A 6933-nucleotide genomic window follows, 5' to 3' on the forward strand; every position below is an offset into this window, starting at 1 on the left:
GACACTCTTTTGGAGTCATCTCACGGTAGCATCTGTAGGTAACTCTTTACCTTTTTGGACCCATTTGGATAAAAAAGGAACAAGTTATAAAAGGGATGCTTCTTCCCCTAAGTGTGTTTTGTCACCCTTAATTAGTAGCAGCCAAAACTCTTAAGAAACTATCAGATTGCCCACATGTGAGACTCTACTAGAGTGGACCAAGAGAGCACAGAATCTCATTTGGAGCAAGGAGACAAGGTAGCAGTGGACAGAGAACAGTGGAGCCCTCAACAGAAAAGGATGGAGCTAATAGAGCCTGGATGTGTCAATGACCCTCCAGAGTTTTGCCACGGTGTGAGGCTAGTGCCCATACTCACTGTCATATTGGAAGGAGCCCCCCGCCCCTACCTTAGCCTGCAGTTGCTTGACCCTGAGGGTCAGAAAAGATATCTATGATGGTGAAAGCAAGAAAGTGATGGAGGGGCTTAAGAATTGGGAATTAAACGTGAGAAGAGGGATGGGTACCTACAAACTGAAGTGGAATTTGAAATAAATTCTACCACAAAAGGCTGTTACACACTAGGATTAGGGTAATTGTAAAGAACTTTGCTTGTATCTTGATGCATTAATTATTTACAGGCTAAAATTTTCATTACTACCTTATATAAAGCCTCATTTCTAATAAAAACTAACATACTAGATTTAGTTATATATACATGAATTTTTTTTTACAAGTGGATCAGAGTTTATTAAGTAGGGGGTGAAGAGGGTGTGGCACAAGTAGAAGTATGCGACACCCGAAGTGAACAGAATCTGAGATTCCTGAAAAAAAATCTGTCGATTACACAATTGGCCACTTGCTCCTCCATTGACACAGGGACTGGTCAGGGCAGATGAGGGAATAAATCCTGTGGCAGGACCAGTGGTTACTCCCAGGCTGGGAATAATCTCCACGGAGCTTTCAAGACCAAGCCAGGCTTGGGCAGAGACTTCATAGCTGATGAAGCTGGATCCAGCAAGGTGGCTGTGAGCGAGAAGCCCTGGGTGGCAATCTGGTTGTATATCATGAGCTGGCAGCACTGGCTCTGATCCCTAGGGAAGCAGTAGAGGTCATGGGTGAGGGCAGCCAGCGTGCCCAGGCAGCCTATGGGTACCATTGGGTTCTTGCAGGTCTTGAGAAGGAACTTTTCCTTGAAGCTTTCTGGAGTGCTGTAGACACTGAGGCTAAAGCCCTCAACGACTAGATGCTGCGACAGTTCAAAGGGTGCCTCTGAAGTCATAAGGCTGGGAACCCCCATGTCCCAGGCAACAGCAGTATGAGAAAACAGGGATGCTGAACTCCATCTCCTCTATATGTGAATTTGTAAAGATCAACCAGTTCATAAGCTGTAAAGTAATTACAGCTATTTGAATTAAAACAAACAAGTCTAAAATTAAAATGTGGTATCTGAATAGGTAACTTTTTAGTCCTTTAACACTGCTCTGAATGAATTAACATCAAAAAGCTATGAGGGGGCCACCCATGAAATTTGAGATATAAATGAATAAATAAAAATAAATATATATCTTTTTATATATACACATGTGTATTTATATAGTTATATCAACACAGACATACAAACACACATACACAAACATAAATACAATGAAAGAAAGAGAGATAAATTTCCAAATTCATTCTTAGGAGTATCCTTGACAGTACAGTGTCTTTGACACTGTTTCTAAATCTTCTTACCATAGCACCTTTAGGTAACTTTTTATCTTATTGGATTTGGTTGGATAAAAAAGGAACAGGTCATAAGAGGAATGCTTCTTCCTCTTAGTAACTACCACCCAAAAGTCTTAGAAAAATTTCAGAATGCTCCAAATAGGAGCATTCTGCCTTTGAGACTCTATAGATTGAGTGAAAGGGGGACAGAATCCAATTTAAGTCAAGGTGGAGGTAGCAGTGGACAAAGAGCAGAGGAGCCCTCATCACAAAGAAAGGAGCTAATAGAGTGGGATCTGTCCCTCACCCTCCAGAGTTCTGCTGCCATGTGAGGCTGGTGTCCTAGACCCAAACCCACCACCCAATAGAGGGAGTCCCCAACTCAGGCCTGCAGTCACTTAACCCTTTCTGAGGGCCAGGAAAAACAACCATGTTAGGTGAAAGTAAAGGTGAAGGAAGAACTTGAGAGGTAGGAAATTAGGTAGGAGAAGAGGGATGCACAGCTGAGAATTGAAGTTGATTTTGAAATAAATTCCACCACAAAAGGTTGTTACACCATGGGTCAAGTTCAGTAGTAAAGAACTGTACTTAAATCTTGAGTCATTAACTTTTTTGGTAGGTCTAAAATATTCATTACAAACATATATAGTATCATTTCCAGGGAAAAGGAGATATTGGATTCCAAACAACTGATTTACATGTGAATTTTCTAAGAGTCAACCGGTTGATAAAATCAAGAGTAATTGTAGCTAATTTGAACTAAAAAAGTAAGTCTAGAAGTCGTGTGGTGCCTTACTATGTGTGTTTTTAATCCTTTAGCCCTGCACCAAGTGAACTGAGCACAGTATCTTCTGACAGCTTCTACGATGCCAAGTGAGCTATGACGAATAAATCTGTATATATGTGTCCGTATATGTGTAGACACACACACACACACACACACATTCAGAGAAATTGATGTTTGGGATGTTCACTCTCAGGAACACCTGGGAATACAGAGTTCCCTTCATATATTTTTAAAGCCCTCTCATGGTAAGCTTCAACGTGTAATATTCTTTGTCTTGAAATTGAGATAGAAAAGATGCACAGGTCATAAGGGAAGTCTTTTTAATCCTAGAATTTGTCACCCTTGATTACTGTGTATGAAATTCTACTAGAGATGGCAAGGAAGGAGAGAAACTTATTTGGAGCAAGGAGGAGTTAGCAGTGGACAGGGAGCCAGAGGAGGCCTTAGCAGAGAAGATGGGAGCTAATAGACTGGGATCTGTCCCCCATCCTCCAGAGTTCTGCTGCCGTGTGAGGCTGGTGTCTCAGACCCAAACCCACCCTAGTATAGAGGGAGTCCCTGACTCTGCCCTGCAGTGACTTGACCCTATCTGAGGGCCAGGAAAGACAGCCATGATCGAGGACAGTCAGGTGTGAAGGAGGGACTTGAGAAGCAGGAAATTAGGTAGGGGAAGAGGGATGCACACATGCAAATTGAAGTCAATTTTGAAATAAATTCCACCACAAAAGGCTGTTACACCATGGGTCAAGTTCAGTAGTAAAGAACTGTACTTAAATCTTGAGTCATTAACTTTTTTGGTGGGTCTAAAATATTCATTACAAACATATATAGTATCATTTCCAGGGAAAAGGAGATATTGGATTCCAAACAACTGATTTACATGTGAATTTTCTAAGAGTCAACCGGTTGATAAAATCAAGAGTAATTGTAGCTAATTTGAACTAAAAAAGTAAGTCTAGAAGTCGTGTGGTGCCTTACTATGTGTGTTTTTAATCCTTTAGCCCTGCACCGAGTGAACTGACCACAGTATCTTCTGAAACCTTCTACGATGCCAAGTGAGCTATGACGAATAAATCCGTATATATGTGTCCGTATATGTGTACACACACACACACACACACACACACACACACACATTCAGAGAAATTGATGTTTGGGATGTTCACTCTCAGGAGCACCTGGGAATACAGAGTTCCCTTCATATATTTTTAAAGCCCTCTCATGGTAAGCTTCAACGTGTAATATTCTTTGTCTTGAAATTGAGATAGAAAAGATGCACAGGTCATAAGGGAAGTCTTTTTAATCCTAGAATTTGTCACCCTTGATTACTGTGCATGAAATTCTACTAGAGATGGCAAGGAAGGAGAGAAACTTATTTGGAGCAAGGAGGAGTTAGCAGTGGACAGGGAGCCAGAGGAGGCCTTAGCAGAGAAGATGGGAGCTAATAGACTGGGATCTGTCCCCCATCCTCCAGAGTTCTGCTGCCGTGTGAGGCTGGTGTCCCAGACCCAAACCCACCCTAGTATAGAGGGAGTCCCTGACTCTGGCCTGCAGTGACTTGACCCTATCTGAGGGCCAGGAAAGACAGCCATGATCGAGGACAGTCAAGGGTGAAGGAGGGACTTGAGAAGCAGGAAATTAGGTAGCGGAAGACAGAAGCACACCTGCAAATTGAAGTCGATTTTGAAATAACTTCCACCACAAAAGGCTGTTACACCATGGGTCAAGTTCAGTAGTAAAGAACTGTACTTAAATCTCGAATCATTAACTTTTTTGGTAGGTCTAAAATATTTGTTACAAACATATATAGCATTATATCTAGGGAAAAGGAGATATTGCATTCCAGATAACTGATTACATGTGAATTTTCTGAGTAAACCAGTTAATGAGGTCAAGAGTAATTGTAACTAATTTGAACCAAAAAAGTAAGTCTGGAAGTCACGTGGTACCTTACTATGTGTGTTTTTAATCCTTTCACACTGTCCTGAGTAAATTGACAACAGAAACCGCTGATGAAACCTCTGATGAAATGTGAGATAGAAAGATAGATATATATAAACAGAAATATATATATATATATAAATACAGAGAGGGAGATGTATTGAGATTTGGGGGGTTTGTTTTCAGCAGCATGCATGACATTACAGAGTGTCCTTGACACTAGTTGGATAAAAGAGAAATAGGTCGTAAGAGGGTTGCTTCTTACCCCTTTTGTCACCCTTATTAGCAGCAAAAACCCTTAGAATGCTGTCAGATTGCCCATCTATAAGACTCTGCTAAAGTGGTCCCAGAGAGCAGGAAAACCTATTTGAAGCAAGGAGAAGTAATTCTGAAGGGGTTCAGGAGTAAAGAAATGTACGTGAACTTGATTCACTAAGTTGTTTTTCCTAGGACTCAGATCTTCATTACAAATATATAAAGTCTCATTTCTAGGGAAAAATTAAATATCAGTTTCAAGTAACTGATTAAAGTATTATTTTTTAGGACAAGTAGATTACAAGTTATTGAAAAATTGTAGCTAATTCTCATTTAAAAATAAGTCTAGAGAAACATGTAACGTCTTACTATGTGCATTTCTAATCCTTTAGCTGTGACTCAAATGAGTCGAAAACCATAACCCATGTTAGACCCATGCCTGAAAGGTGAGATGTAAATACATATATAGAAAGAGATGGGGGGATATTGACACTTGTGAAATCTGATTATTTATTGAATGGAGTCCTTATCTCAGGAAGTTATTTGAATCCTGTCCAAGGAGGAGAAAAGATATCCATGATATGTGACAAGTAGAAGGTGGTAGAGGGACCCAGGTTCCAAATAACTAATTAACTTATAGTTTTTTAGAGTTCTATCAGTTTATGAATTGTAGAGCAATTGTACCTGATTTCAACCAAAACAGTAAGTATACAAAGTTACTTGGTTCTGACAATGTACATTTTCCATCTTTCACACTGGCCTGAATAAATTGATATCAGAAGTCTGTGATGGCTTTGATATGTCTTACCTGTCAATGAAGGTTCCATCCAGCAATACCGATGTCATTTGTTTGAGTCAGTGCTATATATATCCATCTTGAGAGAGAGAGAAAAAGAGAGTGAGAAAGACAGACAGACAGAGATAGAAAGAGAGAGAGAAAGAGAAACAGCTATTTGCAAAATTCAGTCTTGGAAGTGTCTATGGAAATACAGTGTTTTCTGGAGAATAATTCTAAAATTATTTCTAAAAAATTAGGTCTTCCAGTGAGCCAAATCATGTTTCCTCTGTTTTTTAGATTCAAAGGATTCTTTTTGTTGAAATAAATTTTTCATATCACTGTTCCATGTAGCACATTTCTAATGATATATTCTTGCATTTGTTGGTGGTTAAAGAATAAAGGAACAACTCTCCAGGCTCGATAATGGTACTGAGGACACTGACTTATCTGATTCTTGTGGGTAAGTCAGTTTGAAATTTGGAGGGAGGGAGCAGTTGGTGGATCTCTTATCTTTGCAAAGATAGGGCTTGTGTTGAGGCAAGAAAGAAAAAGGAAAATTGTGGAAAGGTATCCAAATGTTTGGGGGGGTACACAATTATAACTAATTGAATTTGCAGATAAGTACCACGTGTAAAAAAAGTATTTCCACATACTCACAAATAAATGTTCTTCTAGTTTGAAAATGTGAAAATAGACTTAGTAGATAATAATTTTATTATAAAGTTTCTTTCTTAACAAAGGATTGCAGAATGCTGTTTACCCTTCAACTGTATTCCTTTCCTGTTTTTCCTGGATATATACTGATTCTTGGTTTTGTTGCTTTTGTCTATGAGGAAATGAGACTGATAGAAAAAGCAAATGTGTTCTGCTGAATAAAGCCCTCTTCATGATTATTGGAATTTTATTAATTTTGACTTGTTTCTGAGTAATCTTACTGAGAGTACTTCCTGCTGCACTGATCTTCAGGCATTTTTACCACAGACTCACAGCAAGGAAACAATAGATTCCTAAAATGGCATGTGTCTGAACTGCGGAAATATTCATGAGATTTTTCTTCTGCTCGTCTCTTGGACAGTTATTTAACCATTCACCAGCTTGTGTCAATGTTGGAGAGTGAGTAGTGCTGAAGAGGATATTAACTGATAACTTTTGCAATTTTTTTGTTGTCTGGACAAAGACAATATGGAAAATAAGAGTGACCAGTGAATACAAATAGTTCTTCAAATTACCCATTAATTTCCATTTTCTGTGACTTTTTTCACCATGGGCCATCAATGAAGAGTTCACTCTGTCACTTCATTAAATTTTATGTCTGCATATTAGCTATATATCTTCTGCAGTGAGGCCGAGGGCTGGGGCAAAATTTGAATAGATTGAGCAAGGCAAGCATTTCCTTTTTCTTACCCCCTCCAAACAAAATAAAGTGGTTTTGTTTTGTTTTCTTAGTTACAAATGCTTATTGTATAGATACAAGTGACATTTGCG

The 6933-nt window shown here is 39.1% G+C and overlaps 1 pseudogene; it reads right to left on the bottom strand.

Moving 5' to 3' along the window:
• Positions 1-905: 905 nt before the first annotated feature.
• LOC139043610 (HIG1 domain family member 2A pseudogene) lies at positions 906-1277 on the bottom strand (annotated as a pseudogene).
• Positions 1278-6933: the final 5656 nt, after the last annotated feature.

The sequence above is a fragment of the Equus asinus genome, unplaced genomic scaffold (assembly GCF_041296235.1).
Source record: "Equus asinus isolate D_3611 breed Donkey unplaced genomic scaffold, EquAss-T2T_v2 contig_305, whole genome shotgun sequence".
Taxonomy (NCBI): domain Eukaryota; kingdom Metazoa; phylum Chordata; class Mammalia; order Perissodactyla; family Equidae; genus Equus; species Equus asinus.